Source organism: Dendrobates tinctorius, unplaced genomic scaffold, assembly GCF_039654945.1.
Source record: "Dendrobates tinctorius isolate UK_male_01 unplaced genomic scaffold, ASM3965494v1 ptg000003l, whole genome shotgun sequence".
Taxonomy (NCBI): domain Eukaryota; kingdom Metazoa; phylum Chordata; class Amphibia; order Anura; family Dendrobatidae; genus Dendrobates; species Dendrobates tinctorius.
The window spans coordinates 72,906,607-72,925,884 of NW_027361671.1; the positions used below are offsets into that span (position 1 = coordinate 72,906,607).

Here is a 19,278-nt window from a genome sequence, read left to right on the forward strand (position 1 = left end):
CTTTTATCTTCACCGCAGCCTGATAATGTGTTGCTAGCTGAAAGCGCCTTTGGAACAGCAGTCTGAGTCCTAACACAGATTCTATCCTACAAGGGATAAATTAATGCAGATTTCAACAAATGCAAATGAGCTATCTCTTCTATAAAGAAAATTTGAAAAATTGAAAATAGGGTAATTTTGCTCATTTTGAGTAGGAGGTATAATGTCTTTATAAAGTCATAATTAAAAGAAAAACAATTACATGGGTCTTATCTGGACCTTGCAGCTGTACTTTTTTTTTCCAAGCCTTTACAGGCTACATTCTAAGGTTATGACAAAACCATGGAAATAGCATCTTAAGAGGAGTTTTATTCCTTTTTACATGATTTGTTTGTAATAGTCAGCTCTGTTTTGTGTATATATAATTAGACAGTAAACTAAGCTTTGAAGGCAGATTTCCATTTGGTATGTGAGTCACGCAAACAGCAGTCTTTCATTCAGCAGCCAAAGACTGATCTTTTAAATGCCTCAACTCGCTAAGCATTCTTTGTAAATGCTGCGTGTTTCTAAAGGGTAGGGATAATTTTGAAGCCATTGTTATTTTATGTTACTTTCCACACAGCAAACAAACATATAAAGGCGTCTTTGCAGAGCTCAGGTAACAGAACTTTGTTTTTACTACTTTTCTTTTTCATGTTGGTTTGACTATTGCACCAGACCAGGATATAATGGTTAACGCCTTGTAGAATGTGTGATAATATGATAGTCAAACAATAGTTAATGGCTTCTATATGAATCACAACTCATTTATCTTATGACAACATCAATCAAAGCCTCTTGCTTGCACTCCCTTTCAAACTGCATGTGTTCTAATTTAAAAATGGCAACAAAGGAAGGAATAGAAGGAATGTAATCATATCCTCTGAAGCCGGCCTTCCTTCCATTAGCTGAATCGGCTTTAAAAAAAAAACTTGAAATACTTCATCTATAATGTGAAAACATGTATTATATCGGAATTTGCATGTTTCACAAGATTGGTTTCCACTTATTGTTCTCCAAAACTCTCTTGTCTGTGTTATTTTTAGGAACTAGTTATATAACATATATAAAAACTATTGCAATGACGTGTTAGTGATTCACATCAGCCAAGGACTTTCCAGATATCTATTTTTCATCCTTTTCATTCATGGTAATAGCTCTAAAGTAAAGTGCTCTGTCATGTGAACAATATAGAGTACCATTCTGATTTCATATTTTCTCTTACAATAATTCTCTAGAGCATATTAAACCTACATATTGCAATTGAAGATGATTGAAATATTTTAAATTTGTAATAGCCAGCGTTGGTAAATTTTCCCCCAAAATTTTACTTTCAGCAAATAAATTTACTATCTTATATTATAATCACCAACTGAGACTTCTGGTCGCTGTCCCCAAATCCCATAAGGCACCGCGGCAGTGTCACTTGCGCAGGTGCAGTTAAGTGACATACACGTCTCCGCTATTCCCACGCAGGCGCAGTAACAGCCTCATTGTTACTACGCATCTGCGGGAATAGCGGTGATGTGTATGTTACTTGCACAGGCACAGTTCGTGTCTGCAAGGCCATGAACTGCACCTGCGCAAGTGACATTCACATCACCCCTATTCCCGCGCAAGCGCAGTAACAGCTACAACTGCGTGCTCTACCCGCGCATGCGTGGTAATGACGTGGCTGTTACTGCACCTGTGCCTGCGTGGGGAATAGCGGTGACGTATGTTTCACCGCACTTCTGATGCGATAGCATCGGGCCTATTTCTATTCTTAAATAATCTTGAATAACCTTATTAATTCAAAGGCTACAATTTTCCTGATAATATATGTTTTGTAGGTATTCCAGGACTACATTAAGTCTTCTTTGAGCTCTTCCATGCAAACACCGTCTCATTAATGTCCAAGTCATCTTAACCTATCTGACTAGATAAAAATGGATGGTGGTATATAACAGACTACTTAAATAACACACTGCAGTGGCAGAATTGATAGGCTACCTAAATTGCATGAACATGTTTCTCTTTTGGGGGGCAGATGACTGCCTGGCTGGTTTTTAAACACATGTGGAGCAAACAGTAGAAGACATGTTTTTTGCACATGGGGTGGAGCAAAAACTATATCACTACAGTGTAGATTACATGGTGAACATGTGGTAGATGTCTTGCTGAATGTAGTTCATCAGCACTGGGGGCAGTAGCATGATGTTTAGAATACAGAGGACAGCCAGGTAGGCAGATAATATGGCCAATTTAATCATTGGCATCAGCCATAGATGAACGAAAATCAGGTAGGATCCATGCCTTATGATCCATGCCTGATTCATATTATTAAATGCAAGATTTTCCACACTTGGGGTACCGTTACACCTAGCGACTCACCAGCGATCCCGACCAGTGATATGACGCAGTCAGGATCGCTGGTGAATCGCTGGGTGGTCGCTAGTGAGCTGCCACTCAGGCAGATCACACCAGCGACATCGCAGGGGACGGGGATCACTACTTACCTGTCAGACGCGGCGATCCTGCGTCCTCCCGCCCGGCTCCACGCATCGCTCGTCGTCACAGCAGGAAGCGCCACAGGAAGTGGACGACGAGGAATGGTCCAGCAGCTTCTCGCGCGATCAACGATAACCAGCGGGGGAGCCGGTCGGAGGTAAGTATCACATGCAGCGATATCGCTAGTAATATCGCTGTAACGTCACAAAATCGGTGACTTTACAGCGATATTGCTAGCGATATCGCAGTGTGTAACGGGGGCTTTACAGCATATAACCTGGTCTGCTTGAGTGTGACAAAGCATCCGACCTCACTAAATACCCACTCTGACATGACACTGGATGGACATAACAGCACAGAAGTTCTTGATACTAGTCTAATCTGCTGACCAAGAAGTGCATGGGATTGAGGCTGAGGGTATTTGCCTGAGAAAGGCCACAGTCTAGGAACTACTGAACCTGGCTGTTTAGCCGGTGCATCTCTTATTAAAGGGGGTTTTACACATAGCGATATCGCTAGCAATATCGCTATAACGTCACCGATTTTGTGACGTTATAGCGATATTGCTAGCGATATCGCTATGTCTGATACTTACCTCTGACCGGCTCCCCCGCTGCCCATCGCTGATCGCGCAAGATCGCGCAGCTCCATTTCTCGTTGGGCGCTTCCTGCTGGGCTTCCTGTTGGGCCAATGAGCGACGTGTGGAGGCAGGCGGGAGGACGTCAAGATCGCCGCGTCTGAAAGGTAAGTATCGTCCGCTGTATCGCTGCTGCATCGCTGTGAGATCTGCCTGTTTGGCAGCTCACTAGCGATTGTTTAGCGATGCACCAGCGATCCTGACCTGGTCGTATCGTTGTCGGGATCGCTGGTGCATCGTTAAATGTAAAAGGGCCTTATGTGAAAAGTGTCAAGTTGACGCTAAAGCAGCTAGAACATGTGATCCATCATGACAAAAATGCTGTAGATGTTACTGCTGCTGTTGCCCCTGCTACTTGTTGTTGTTGGTCTAAAGTTAGTACAGATGGGGGAACGTTGAGTTTGTGAGAATTGCAGAGGGGTCTGATGGTCATTTGTGCATTCATCAGGTGATTGCTTGGCAAAAGCTTCAAATAACAGTTAACGTAATTGAATACATCCATTCTGATTCCCTTTCGGAAGCCGGAAAAAATAAACTAATTTTGTTTTTAGAGCAAGAGTCCAAAAGCATGCCTATCCAATAGTGGCATAGCTGTTCATAGTACAAGCTCTGAGATGGTCTAATCTTCAAGTCCCCTAAAGGGACTAACAAATAAAGTGAAAAGTAAAAAAAAGTTTAAAACAATACGAAAAAAACAAAAAAACCCGTAAAAGGTCAAATCATCCATTTTGCCCCATTAAAGATAAAGATGTTAACATTTTTTTTAAAAAATATGCAGCATCACCAAGTTCAGAAAAGTCTGATCTATCAAACTATAAAAACAAATAACCAGATTGGTAAACACCGTGAAGGAAAAAAATTCAAGAACGCAAAAATTATGTTTTTTTTGGTCTCTGCAATTCCCCAAAATGCTTTAACAAGTGATTAAAATGTATCATCCATCCCAAAATGATATCAATAAGAACATTGTCTTTCCTTGCAAAAAATAAGCCATAATACAGCCTTATTGACTGAAAAATTAAAACTCTATGGGTCTCGTAAAATAGGGACACCACCCAAACTATTTATTTTTGAAAACTTATGATTTTTTTCATGACTAAAATAATAAAAACATGGTTATGGACATGTTTGATATTGCCATAATTGTACAGATGAGCAGAATCATATTGTAATATCATTTTTACCACAAAATGTAAATCACGTAAACAATTCTCAAAAAATGTCAGAATTTAGTTTTTTTCATAATTTTTCTACACTTGGCATTTTTCCCTGTTTTCCAGTAAACTATGAGGCAAAGCCAATGGTGTCATTAAAACGTTCAACTTGTCTCATAAAAAGCAAGGCCTCATATGTCTATGTGGGAAGGAAAATACAAAAAAGCAAAAATGTACATTTACACCTTCATGAAGAGGTTAATATTGTGTTTGTGGAACAGTATTCAGCAGCAAGAATTATTACAAATCTGAAGATAACGACTCAATGGGCAGGAAGGTAATCTATATACAGTGGAGAAAAAAAGTATTTAGTAAGCCACCAATTGTGCAAGTTCTCCCACTTAAAAAGATGAGAGAGGCCTGTAATTGACATCATAGGTAGACCACAACTATGAGAGTTAAAATGAGAAAACAAATCCAGAATATCACCTTGTCTGATTTGGCAAGATTTATTTTTCAAATTTTGGGGAAAATAAGTATTTGGTCACCGAAAACATGCAATATTTCTGGTTCTCACAGACCTGTAACTTCTTTTTTAAGAGGTTCTTCTGTCCTCCACTCATTACCTGTAGTAATGACACCTGTTTGAACTTGTTATCAGTATAAAAGACTCCTGTCCACAACCGCAAACAGTCACACTCCAAATTGTTCCACTATCGTTAATACCATCTTAGAAAACAAAGAACCTCATCCACAACTACCACAAAAGACTTCAAGATGTCATTGATGTTAGATGGGGCAATACAGTACACTTTATTAAGAAACGGGGTATGTGAACTTTTATCAGGGTCATTTGCATGTTTTGGGTTGTCATTATGATTTAAAAAGATAAAACACAGTAGTTTTACAATAATTGGCTTCACCCAACCACTAACCATGAGTGGAGAAAAAGTTTTGGTGTTATCATTCATAATCTCTGAAAAAAGGCCAAGAAAGCAAAATTTCTGCCAGGGTATGTAAACTTTTTAGCACAACTGTACATGTTGTGCCAGATTGTAGTGCAGCAACACTTTTACCACATGGAGAAGGATATACATGCAAATTAGTCATAATGTCCACATATAAAAAAAATTATCTATCTATACTTATAACCTTAGTATTTTGGCATTTGTTGAGCACTGAGATTTCTGCCAATCAGTTTCATGCCAAACCATGAAAAATAAGTAAACCTACATGTACTCTAACTGGCTATACAGAATAGAATTTTGGGTACATGTCTCTCCTATAGTTTATTAAGTAAAAATTGATCACCTTAGATTGTTTAGAAGACCCATCCACACCCTATCTATATGTTTTTCAAAAAACATAAATTACAAAAGTTAGGGTACCATTACACCTAGCGATGCACCAGTGATCCCAACTAGCGATATGAAACGGTCAGGATAGCTGGTGCATCGCTAGGTGGTCACTAGTGAGCTGCCACACAGGCAGACCTCACCAGCGACATCGCTGGGGTCGGGGGTCGCTACTTACCTGTCACACCAGGCGATCCTGCGTCCTCCCACCCGGCTCCACGCGTCGCTCGTCATCACAGCAGGAAGCGCCGCAGGAAGTGACCGATGAGGAATGGTCCAGCAGCTTCTCGCGCGATCAGCGATAACCAGAGGGGGAGCCGATCGGAGGTAAGTATCAGACACAGCGATATCGCTAGCATTATCGCTGTAACGTCACAAAATTGGTGACTTTACAGCGATATTGCTAGCAATATCGCAGTGTGTAACGGGGGCTTTAGAGGGATTTTCTCAAATGATAATTCCAGTAAGTAATCTGATTGAATTATGAGTAGTTCATTTTTAATCATTTTTATATGTTTATAAATAAATGCACTTATTTCCACTAATAGACTATTTTGACTTTCTCTCCAACCACTGCTGGACTATTTGCAAAGCCAAATAATTAGTATCTGAATGGCATGATTTATGGCTTCATGCTTCTAAATGTTTTAATTGTATTTATAGATCATGTGAAGGTTAAGGCCGCCATAGACAATAGACTAATATCAGCTGGACCTTCCAATATCAATGGGTTCTGCCAATGGTCTAGCGGTGTGTATGGGGGAAACAGTCAACTCATAATTGGGTAAGATGTTGAACGCGCATGTCCGATTTAGGACAGCTGATCACATTTTTCTCCCTAGGAAAAGCTGCCAGCCAGTGTGTCAGTCAGCATACTTATCTGAGCAAGCACTCCTGTATATGGGAGTGTCGGCTGATATGGCTGTCATTTGAAGCATCATATGTCCATAGCCTTACTTTGATTTAGATAACATAATCAATGGCCTGTGTAATGTTAAGTTGTCTTAATAAATGTCTTCCTAAGTGAAATAACTTTTTATGACAACTTCTTTTGACAAGTTATCAAGACTGTGCATGGTGAACCATTGCTACAGCTCTACACTTTGCTTATATTTAGACTTACCCTCAGAAGCACATTATAAAGCATTTGAGAGTGGATGTAAAATCTGTGTCAAAAACACTCAATGTTCAGTGTGCAAGTTGTAGTATTTGCGTCATCTTAAGTGAAAAATTGGCTTTTGACACCCATGGTACCAGGGCCAGACTGAAATGGCTACACTATATACCTAAGACTTTTTGGAAACCATGCCCAATAATTGGTTTATAACAGATAGGCCAAGCAAGCAATTGTGTGACAAACATGTAGTTGTCAATGAAACTGTACGCGAGCCATAAACATAGTACCATAGAAGGGATAACATCCTAGAAGATAACAAATCATTAAAGTTACCCCTTCTATATACATTTGAAACAATTATAAATTCTACAAACAAATGAGCAGGATAGACAACAAAATGCACCATGTTGGATATTTTCTGGCCATTGTCAGGTCATTTACCCAGCTTGAAAACTTTTTATTGCCAAACAACAGACATACACTTCACAAACAGAAACCCAGTACACATATTAAGGTCAATCTACAAATTTATGTTGTGTTACTGTTTTAACTTATGACATTGTCACTAAAGAGAATTTTCACAGTTCACATACATACTGTTAATGACATATTTTTTCCAGAATGTAATTGTCTAAAATCTTTAGTGTGCTAGCAGTTCAGTGGCAACCCAAAAATAAGTTATTAAAGGTAATCAAATTGATTCAATGCAAGTCAAATTTGAGTCAAATTTTATAAATAAAAAAGCAGAGAAGGCAATAGCCATATTAGGGTGATTTTAGAATAGTGAGTTTGTATGAGCTTGTAAAGGTGGAGAAGGTGGCGTAAAACACTGAAGATCCCTGTTGTTTTAATGTGTGCAAAATATATTGTATTGCATGTTTTTATACTCCTGGATGCTGCAGTTCCTGTTAGACAGGGGTGACATGGTTAACTGTAGGGCTGGCCCATGGTTGGGTCGGAGTAATAGGGACCAGTGAGTTAGTTCCTGTTTGATAGTTGTTAGTAGAGTTGAGCAACTTTGATCGGATCGGGTTTCATGAAACAAAATTTGTTTCAGATGAAACTGGTCCGACTAGGGCAAAAAAAAGTCGGAGTTTCGTCCGAAACCCGACCCCAATGCAAGTCAATGGGGAATAAAAGTCGGCATTGAGTGGATGAATGTCATCCGCTCAATGCCGACTTTTATTTCCCATTGACTTGCATTGTGGTCGGGTTTAGGACGAAACTCCGACTTTTTTTTGCCCTAGTCGGACCAGTTTCATCTGAAACAAATTTTGTTTCATGAAACCCGATCTGACCAAAGTCGCTCAACTCTAGTTGTTAGTAATCAGAAGACAAGAAAGAAAACCCTCAGAAGAAGACTATCATCACCCAGAATGTGTGGAAGCAAAGGCAATGAAAGGGAGTTTCTCATAGAAGGCAAGTTGTAGCACTTGAACTGGAAAAGCTAAAAGAAGCAGAGGAGTTTGCAAGACCATCAGATTATCTGTGAAAGTTTATGGGGTCAGCCACACTGGGGCACATCAGTAAAGTGGTAGCTAGTAAGATCTCCCTTATACTGTTCCTAAGAGTGCATTTAGTAGGGTGCAGTGGTCACGGCAAAACACATTGACCCGTGTGGCCCTGTACCAGGAAGATCACATTATCCAATATGTTCTGTTATTCATCTGTAACATTTTTCACCAGTAATGTGCCGCCATCCAGAACCACTAAGAATGTGCCTCTGTATTGTGCAGAAGAAAACAGCAAGCTTTATTCCTGCTACACTCTGTACATGAGTTTTATTGTTCGTAAAAAGGATTTTATTTTTGCAAACTTGTCTGATTTCTTCACTGTGGGTTTAAAGGGGTCCATCCAGAGCAGCAGAAATTATGGCAGAGCTAAACCTGAAGATGTCCGTAGCAACAACACAACCACCCGCACACAATCAGAGACCCCTATGTATGGTGTTTAGGGGCACGGAATTAGAGGTTGGTCGAGTTTCCCCTTTGCAAGCTCACAGTTCTGCAGAGATAGGAAAATAAATCTTTGCAGGACAACTGGAAATATTGCAATACTTGGCAAATTTCAATACATTCGATCATCTCTAGTCCTATCGGCTAGTTAATAGGACTTGTTTACACATTGTAGACTGACTGTTGATGTTCTACATTGATTTGAGCACAGAAAGTCAGAAGATAGAAGAATATAAAAGAAGAATATAATGCTGTCTGCAGAACCTGCAGGGCACAAATCAGATTATCTAAAGCTGACAATGAATTGAGGCTTGCAAGAGATGTCAAAAGCAATAATAAAGGATTTTGGGGATATGTCAAAAGTAAAAGAAAAGTCAAACATGCTATAGGATTTTTACAGGATGAAAATGATGAAATGGTAAGACAGGATGTTGAGAAGGCCGAACTTTTAAATTCCTATTTTGCATCTGTTTTCTCTCAGAAAGGAAATGTAACATCAACCGTTCTTCACTGTCCTATTAAGGGAAGAGATGAATCCAGGATATCAATAAACAGAAATATAGTGAGGAAACACTTAGCTAACCTAAATGAATTCAAGTCTCCAGGTCCAGATGAATTACACCCCAGAGTACTGAAGGAGATAGCAGAAGAAATTTTTGAACCCCTCTCCATAATCTTTGAAAATTCTTGGAGAACAGGAGAAGTCCCAGAAGACTGGAGAAGAGCAAATGTTGTTCCTATCTTCAAAAAGGGGAAGAAGGTGGACCCAGGCAACTATAGGCCGGTGAGCCTGACTTCTATACCAGGAAAGATCTTTGAACAAATTATTAAACAACATGTATGTCAGTACCTGGATAAGAATGAAGTGATTAAACAGAGTCAGCATGGGTTTGTAACTAATAAGTCATGTCAGACTAACTTAATTTCCTTCAATGACGGAATCACTGATTGGGTGGATTAAGGAAATGCTGTAGATATAGTATATCTTGACTTCAGCAAAGCATTTGACAAAGTATCTCATACAATCCTTATTGAAAAAATGACTAAGTATGGAATGGACAAGGCAACTGTTAGGTGGATTCATAACTGGCTTAGTGATCAGACCCAAAGAGTGGTCGTAAATGGCTGCACATCCAGTTGGAAGAATGTCTCAAGTGGGGTACCACAGGGCTCTGTCCTGGGCCTTGTATTGTTCAACATCTTTATCAACGATTTAGATGAAGGAATTGAGGGTAAACTGATTAAATTTGCTGATGACACAAAGCTAGGAGGGATAGCTAATACTAGAGAAGAGAGAGAGAGGATTCAAAAAGATATAAATAAACTGGAGAAGTGGGCAGCAACTAACAGAATGGTTTTTAACAGGGAAAAATGCAAAATACTACATCTGGGCAATAAAAATGAAAAAAGCATGTACAGAATGGGAGGAATAGGGCTAAGAACAGCACATGTGAAAAAGACTTGGGTATACTAATAGATCACAGACTGAATATGAGTCAACAGTGTGATGCAGCAGCAAAAAAGGCAAATGCAATTCTAGGATATATTAACAGAAGCATACAGTCTAGATAACGTGAAGTCATTATTTCCCTCTACTCCTCTTTGGTCAGACCTCATCTGGAATATTGTGTCCAGTTTTGGGCACCACATTTTAAAAAAGACATCAACAAACTGGAGCAAGTTCAGAAAAGAGTGACCAGAATGGTGACCGGTCTGCAAACCCTGTCTTATGAGGAAAGGTTGCAGGATTTGGGAATGTTTAGTTTGCAAAAGAGAAGACTGAGAGGAGACTTAATAGCTGTCTACAAATATCTCAAGGGCTGTCACATTGTAGAAGCATCAACTTTATTCTCATTTGCACAAGGAAAGACTAGAAGCAATGGGATGAAACTGAATGGGAGGAGACACAGATTAGATATTAGAAAAAACTTTTTGACAGTTAGAGTGATCAATGAGTGGAACAGGCTGCCACGAGAAGTGGTGATTTCTCCTTCAATGGAAGTCTTCAAACAGAGGCTGGACAGACATCTGACTGGGATGATTTAGCGAATCCTGCTTTGAGCAGGGGGTTGGACCAGATGGCCCAGGAGGTCCCTTCCAACTCTACGATTCTATGATTCTATGATTGCAATAATAGCAAAAATTTTGCAGCAAGTAAATTATTTCTGTGGATTTAATAAATGCAAGGGTTTTTATCAGATCTTGTTGGGAATCTGCAACCCAGACATAAAAAAGTACTCTTCTGTGATTTATCTTTTAATCACAGTTTACTGGTAGATATGTTGGTGATCAGCTTGGAAACATTTTTTTATGCAGGTCCAATCACAATGTGATTTCTGTGCTGTGGAAGATTTATTATATATCTGCCATCATATTTTATTTAGTCCAGATGTTGTTTCTTCCACAAACATTGAACCTACATCTGCACTGAACGCATCCATGATTCTACTATTGACGTTAATTGATGTGTTTGATGTAGCTGCTATTGTTTAATTGAGATTTTTCTTTGGCTTTGATCTGCATGCTATTGGTTGTAGAGTAAAGCTTGGAGAGTCTCCCTATACATTTAAGCATAACTTTTAATCTCAAAATTAAAATGGACAACTGACTCATAAAAAACCACATGAATAAAGTGCTCATGCAAACCAGTGCTCAATTAAAAAATGGTTTGGTCTCACCAATATAAGCAGACGTGTGCTCCACAACGGATTCTGTCCGGACCAGTTGTCCAAAGGGTAAAAATTAAGGGGGAGGGAAATAAGGTATATGATAGTTTAATACTGGCTCCCTGTCATACCCCTGTGTTGCTCCCATCTTAACAAGGACAGGTCGCAAGTGTATCCTATTATAGACAATCCACCATCCCAAAACAAAAAAAAAAGGGAATATATATCCCCCAGACCAATAAAAGGGTATAAGTCTCCCTACGTGTTTCTTCCCCAGTTTTGGGGATTCATCAAGGGAGTTAAAGAAAAAGGGGCCAATGGGACCAAAAACATGTCTTAGATATCCGTCTGCATTAAGGAACCCTGCAGTGGCTGGGTAATTCCCAAGAGATAAAACTGCCTGTGTCACTGCCTATAGGATATATATTCCCCTGATATACACCTGATTATGGTCTACATGGCCAAAATGCGTTGTGTTTTTTTATAACAAAAAATGTTTTAATGTTTTTATTGTCTTTTATAAAATTTTACATTTTACCTAGCCATTAAAATATCATCTGATTCAACATCAGAGATACTTAGTTTTTTGGCAATATAACCCTCTTGCTCCAAATTGGGTTAATGATCCTCTGAAGGAAGCGCCCTGAAACTTCTTTATTCGCAAAGTTTTAAGGGCCTGTCACACTAAGCGATATCGCTAGCATTATCGCTATAACTTGTGACGTTATAGCGATATTGCTAGCGATATCCCTACGTCTGATCCTTACCTCTGACCGGCTCCCCCGCTGGCTATCGCTGATGGCGCGAGAACTTCCTGGACCATTTCTCGTCGGGCGCTTCCTGCGGCGCTTCCTGTGGAGAGATGAGCGACGAGCGTGGAGCCGGGCGGGAGGACGTCTGGACCGCCTAGTGTGACAGGTAAGTAGCGACCCCCGACCCTTGCGATGTCGCTGGTGAGATCTGACTGTGTGGCAGCTCACTAGCGACCGCTTAGCGATGCACCAGCGATCCTGACCGCGTCATATCGCTGGTCGGGATCGCAGGTGCATTGCTAAGTGTGACAGTACCTTACCTCCAGTTATATCCCTGAGGGTGCTTCAATAGTGTAGCACAAAGCACATTATAGCTGATTATATTGGTCAATGTTGTGCCATAGTGTGCACATGCCCCAAAGACCAAACATTCCTACACACCCCTTTCAATTTACTGATCTACGTATGCCCTTTCAACAGAAGAAAGCTAATATCACTGAAAACATAGGTGTAAATTTAAATATTTCTGCATTATATATACTATGTGTTAGGTGGAAAAATATAACGGTCCTCTTGTTTCTGCTTTATTAACTTTAGAAATCCTTAAACGATGAAATGTCTCCTGTAATGAATTTGAATAGCATGCCTAATTAGTATGCTGTTTTAGTGAAACATTTTGGTTGCCAGTGGAAACTGGTCTCTGTAATATAGTGAATTTCAATATGCTTTTGATCTAGGCAAATGAAAAAATATGTCATGCATTCATGTTCTATTGATGTATTTATTTAAGTAACCTTTTAAAATTTTCTCTAACGAAATAGAGACTCTGTTTACAAATGTATCCGATAACAAAGAAAATGTATTGTTTTTAATACAGGCATTTACATAATAATGCTGTGAATAACAACAACAAATCTTTATACGCTGAGCAAATGCATTAAAAAAAATATCAAAGAACTTCTTCCAGATGAGTATCTGAAATTTAAATGAACAGAACTGGGAACATGTCTTCCTATATTGAGAAAGACAAAGAGATCAGTAGAAACCAATTTATGGCATTCCAGTTTTTCTGGTTGTTATATATATAGCTCACAGGTTTTGTCACTCAGGCTATTTATGTGAAAAAACAGTATCCCTGGGACTAATCAAAAGCAAAAATTGGATGCTAGAGTCTGGACACTGTGGCTGTTAATCAGAAGGATACTTTAAGGACATTAAGACCTAAAGTTCATTGCTTAAAAACAAATCTTGTGGAATGAGCTGGTCTAATAAGGTCCAAATATGTACATAATTGTGATAAACGGGCAATCAAGAACAAGGGAAACCAAATAAAAGAGGTAAGTACACATTAGATAAACAGAATAATAATAGCAACATGCAATATAAATATAAACCCTGAGGGTATAGTTTAGCAGCTCTAGCATAAAGGGGAGATATGAATGTAAAAGTATACCAGCAGAGCATTAAAAATGACAAATAGGAATGTTTGAAGGACCATAGATTAAAGTGTTACTTTAATAGGGTCTGGGGGGGGGTTAGTCCACATGAAAGAGGTGCATTGTGTTAGGGGCCTTTTACACATAGCGATGTCGCTAAAGCGTCACCGATTTTGTGGCGCAAAAGCGATATCGGTAGCGATATAGTTACATGTGACATTTACCTCCGACCGCCCCCCGCTGGCTATCGTTGATCGCGTGAGATCATCCTGGTCCATTTCTCATCGTCGGCTTCCTGCTGGCGCCGACGAGCGACTCCATGGACTTGAGAGGAAGTCGTCACCAGAGCTGCCATCTGACAGGTAAGTAATGACCGCCGACCGCTGCTGCATCGCTGGTGAGATCTGCCTGTTTGGCAGCTCACTAGCAACCATTTAGCGATGCACCAGCGATCCTGACCGGGTCGTATCATTGTCGGGATTGCTGGTGCATCGCTAAATGTAACGTGACCTTTAAAGTGCAAATGCATAAGAGATAGAGGCAACTCACAACATGGTGCCCATTGGAACAAAGAGATCCAAAACGATAAGGGAGATAAACAATGAAAGTGCTGCCAGTAGCTGTGTGACCAAGGTTGCAGAGGAGGAAATAACCCCGGCGCGCGTTTCATTGTCGCTTCTTCCTGGGGGAAGGGCGTAGTTCTCTTCTCCAGTAGTCCCTACAGTTTTCACCTATAATGAATGTATGTGGGTAAGAGTACTCTCACACTAGTGTATAGTGCATATAGTGCGCACAGCGTATAGCAATTGTTTCTTGTTATCTGTGTACTGTCCGTGTACTGTCCGTATGCAAACTGTTTTTCTACTCAGCAAATAGTAAGCTTTCACAAGGTTATTTAAAGCTTCCTTTGCTATTGAATTGTAACGTATCCATAAAAATCAGATGCCATACTGATGGTCCCTATTGTATGTGATTTTTTTAATCGCACTGTCCAATTTCAGAGTGAAATAGCAGCATACTGCGATTTTTTTTCTCACGCTAATTACAGCTGACAAAAAAATTAGCAGATCTCCAGTACCTCATTGAGTAACATTGGTCCAAGTGCAATCCGATTTTTTAGTGGGTCTCCCCTCAAAAAAAAAAAAAATATATCTAACAAAGTAGGCTAGGTCACAGAAGGGAATAATTACCAATTTTAAAAGAGAGGAAGACAACATGTATTACAGCATTTTCGCAAAAATAGTGCCAAACTTGTTAGGCGCTATGATTCTCCCACTGCACGGGGTAGATCCCAAGCCTTGTCTGCTTCTACCGCAGTGGGTGCTGGTTTGCAGACGTCGGTCCCAGCATTTTGCTCAGGCTCGCGCTGTTCGCTTGGTTACTGCTGGCATTCCAGCAAAGTCTATAGTAACCAGCTATAGGCAATGGCAAACAGACGCTCTGGAAGCTAATTCCAGAAATCACCCTACTGAGCATGCTCGTGATGTGGCAATGTCTCATTGGTGGTCAGTCGTCAGATGCTCTGGTGATGTGACAGCTCTGGTGATGTGACAGCTCTAGATTGGTCCACAAACAAGGTCCTGTCAGACTTTACATGACCTGAACATATAAAAGGTCCTCTGAGGTGCATGCTGGTGCGCTAGTGTCATTTGTGTTGTGTGTGTAAGTGGATAAGATACCACTCTGCGTGCACGTGTGTCGTTTCTAGTACGGTGATTGAGTGTCTAGGCAAGCAGTGTTCAGTGGGAACTCCCGCTTGGGCTTAGCATCTGTCTACGGTTGTGTGTGCGGTTAGCATAGCCGCATATCAGAGCAGGCACAACCACCAGCCTAGACTTTCCTGAGGGGTTAAGCAAAAGCGACGCCAACTAGTGTCATTATTGCTTTACTCCTGTGTCGTCTAACAAGGTAGAGATCTAGGAGCTCTGTTGTTCACTACCACTCTGTGGCGTAACAGAGCTAGGTACTCTTCGCTCTGTTCACATTGAGTGACGTTTAAACTCTGTGTGATCGAAGTACTTTCTCGCAGCTTTGCTCTGCCATTGTTCTCTAGCTGCAGTTTAACATCACTGCATGGTGCACCCAGGGTTGCGATCGCATTTTATCATAATTTATATTTAGTGCAATCTGCAAACCCTAACAAAACTGAAGCAACTTAGTGATGTTACCCACTCCGACTTTTTGGTCCCCATAAGTAATGATAGAAAAAAGGATTTCCAGTGAACTATAATTCCTTTTCTTTGTTTAAACTTTATATTTATTCATTGGATTAAAAAGGTACGTACAAGACAGGCCATGGATGTGAACAGGACCAACATGTTTCGGCAGTCACGCCTTAATCATGGTCTCGTGTTTAACCCCTTTCTGATATTGGGTGCAATAATACATCATTGTGCCCTGGGCCTTATTGACCAAGGACAGATTATTATATCATGGCTATCGTGCACGCACACAGGCTGTGTTCGTGATCTCTGCCGGGTGACAGCTGACGCCTGGCACTTAGGGCCAGGAGCAGTCCCGGACTGCTCCCAGCATCTTAACCCCCAAATTCTGCAATTGAATGCAATTTCAGCATTCCAGGAGCCGCCAGAGGGATATCAACCCCTCTTCCCTTGGATCAGAGATGTCGCGGCGTGACACGGGATTGCGATTTTTGCCATGGTGACCCAATGTTGCTATGATGACATCCGGGTCACCAGAGCTAGTAAAGTTGCTTGATCATGTGCAATGCATGATCAGCCACTTTTTATATCAGTGCAAAGCTGACAGTTTGCAAAGCATAGGGATACTGCTGCATTCCCATGCTATACAAGCGATCAGACTGCAAAAAATTATGGTCCCATAGAACAACAAAGTAGAAAAGTAAAAAGAAAATTTAAAAAATGTTTCAAAATAATTGTAAAAAAATTTAAACAAAAGTAAAATAAAAAACAAAAAAAATCAAAAGATATTGTACTCATAAATAAATATTTGTATGAAAATAAACAAACAATAAAAGTACACATATTTGCTATCAACGAATCCGGAATGACCCAACCTATAAAGTTGTCCTACTCATTAATCTTTTTAGTAACCACCATAAAAAATAAATAAAAAAACAAGGCAAAAAACAATGTTTTATAATCATGCCGCCGAACTTAAAGTGGAATAAAACTCAATCAAAAAGACGGATATAAAAAAACATTGTACAACGGAAAGCGTAATCTTGTCCTGCAAAAAGCAAAGCTGCTATACAGCTCAATCAGTGGAAAAATAAAACACATAGCTCTCAGGCTAAAGAAAAAATAATTATTTTTTCTTTAAAATAGTTTTATTATGTAAAAGAGTGAAAGCATAAAAAAGATATAAATGTGGTATCGCTGTGATCATACTGCCCAAGGAATAAAACTGTCTTATCAATTTTATCACACGTGGAACAACATAAATCCCTCCAAAAAATTCCTGAATTGATGGTTTTTGTTCATTCTGCCTCCCAAAAATCAGAATAGAAAGCTATAAAAAAAATCATGTGTCTGAAAATGGTACCAATAAAAATGTCAACTCGTCCCACAAAAACAAGCCCTCACATGACTCTGTGGGCCAAAATATTGAAAAATTATATCTCTCAAAATATGGTGATGCAAAAATTATTTTTTGCAATAAAAAGCGTTTTATAGTGTGTGACAGCTGCCAAGTATAAAACCCGATATAAATCTGGTATCACTGTAATTGCATTGACCTAAAGAATAAAGTCGCCTAATCACTTATACCGCATGAGGAATGACGCAGAAAATAAATAAAACCAATTCTTCACCTGCTGTTGATTTTTTTATTCTGCTTCCCAAAGATTGCTGTAAGGCTTTAGCATGCACTCTGGGGTTTCTGTGTAAATTTCTGAAATATGTGATTCAGTCGGTACCTCTGGCTAAAAATTCCCTATAATGAGGCAGATGGAGGAACTGCGGACGCCGTCTCACCTGTGATTCAGCTGTGTCCATCTTTTATGATTGCATAAAAGTGCTGTCAGCCACAGTTTTGTGCACTTCTGAAAAGAAACTGCTGAACAGAGGCCAGATGGAGTCCAGAGTAAGGGCCCCATCACACATAGCGATCTCGCTAGCAAGATCGCTGCTGAGTCACAAGTTTTGTGACACAACAGTGATCTCACCAGCTAGATCGCTGTGTGTGACAGCGATCAGTGACCTGCCCCCCTGCTGGCATCGCTGATCGCTGTAGGAAACCGCTGGACATTTCTTTTGTCAATTGTCTCCCACTGGCCAGCACGCATCGCTGCGTGTGACAGGCGGGAGACCCGCGATCTGCTGGTAACTAATGTACACATCGGGTATCCAAGGGACGTGCATCCCTCAGATACCCGAGGTGTAAGTTAGTTACCAGCGCGCTGATGCAGGGAGCTGGTAACTAACATACACATCAGGTATCTAAGGGATGCATGTCCCTTGGATACCCGATGTGTACGTTAGTTACCAGCTGCCTGCATCAGTGCGCTGGTAACTAACAAACACAGTGACGCCACGCACTCTGCGTCGCTGTGCTGATCGCTGGTGAAGCTGTCTGTGTGACAGCTCACCAGCGATCACATAGCGACTCACCAGCGATCCTGACATGTTGATATCGTTGTCGGGATCACTGGTGAGTCGCTATGTGTGACTCCAGCTTAACTCTTCTGCCTCATTATAGTGAATGGATCCTTCGGGGGTTTCATCTGAATCACATCACTTGGAGATTTAGATTGAAACCCCAAAGAAAGTGATCAGCGTTTCCATTAAAAGCTTCAACTTAGTCCACAAAAAAGCAAATCCCCACTCAGGTCTGTCATCTGTTAGCGCAAATATAGGGGGCTTACATGTTATATGGTAGTACAAAGGCTCTGGAATGGCGAAATGACTCCACACTTGCCAAAAGAAACTCAGCAAATTCTGCACTCCCAAATCCAAATGTTCCCCATTTCTGAAGAGATGAGAGCCCACCTAACTTACAGGTGCATATCTCCAGAGTCGTGGTGACTGCTACGTACTGGTGACTGCAACATACTGGTCACTACAACGTACTGGTCGCTACAGCGTACTGGTCACTACAACGGCAGTTTGCAATTTTCACTCAGCAACATTCATTGCTGCTTGCTTCTAGAAAACACCCATGGAGTCAAAATCATCAGTACACCTGTGGATAAATTCTTCAAGGGGTATCATTTCCAAAATGGGGTCACTTGAGGGGGGTTTTGCTCTTCTAGCAATTATGTGCTCTGCATATGATGTCTTCAAACTGTTCTAGGAAAATCTGCGCTCCAAGAGGGAAATAGCATTCCAATCCTCCTGAGTCTCTCCGTATGGCTAAGTAGTAATGTACAGCCACATATGGAGTATTGCCATGTTCAGTAGAAATTGTGGGACAAATTATGGTGCACCCCTAGATGAATAAATTGCGAGGTGTAGGTTGTAAAATGTGGTCACTTATGGAGGTATCTGCTGTTTTGGCACCTCATGGGCTCTCCCAATGGGTATGGCACCTGCAAACCATAACAGTAAAATCTGGCGCTCTTTGCCTTCTGAGCTTTCCGCTATGCCTGAAAAATATTTCACGATTACAGGTAGGGTAATGGTGCACTCAGGAAAAAATGAACCTCAGTTTGTTATAAAAAAAATTTGATTTTAGCCCTCCGAAAAATTTAATACTTGGGACTAAAACAACATTTTA

The 19,278-nt window shown here is 40.4% G+C and overlaps 1 long non-coding RNA gene across 1 annotated transcript in view; it reads left to right on the forward strand.

Moving 5' to 3' along the window:
• The first annotated feature begins 606 nt into the window (after positions 1–606).
• LOC141091496 (uncharacterized) overlaps positions 607–19,278 on the forward strand; it is a 327,565-nt gene continuing 308,893 nt past the window's right edge. The window contains exon 1 of the long non-coding RNA XR_012232533.1: positions 607–637. This is a non-coding gene — a long non-coding RNA (uncharacterized lncRNA). The remainder of the gene's footprint in view (positions 638–19,278) is intronic.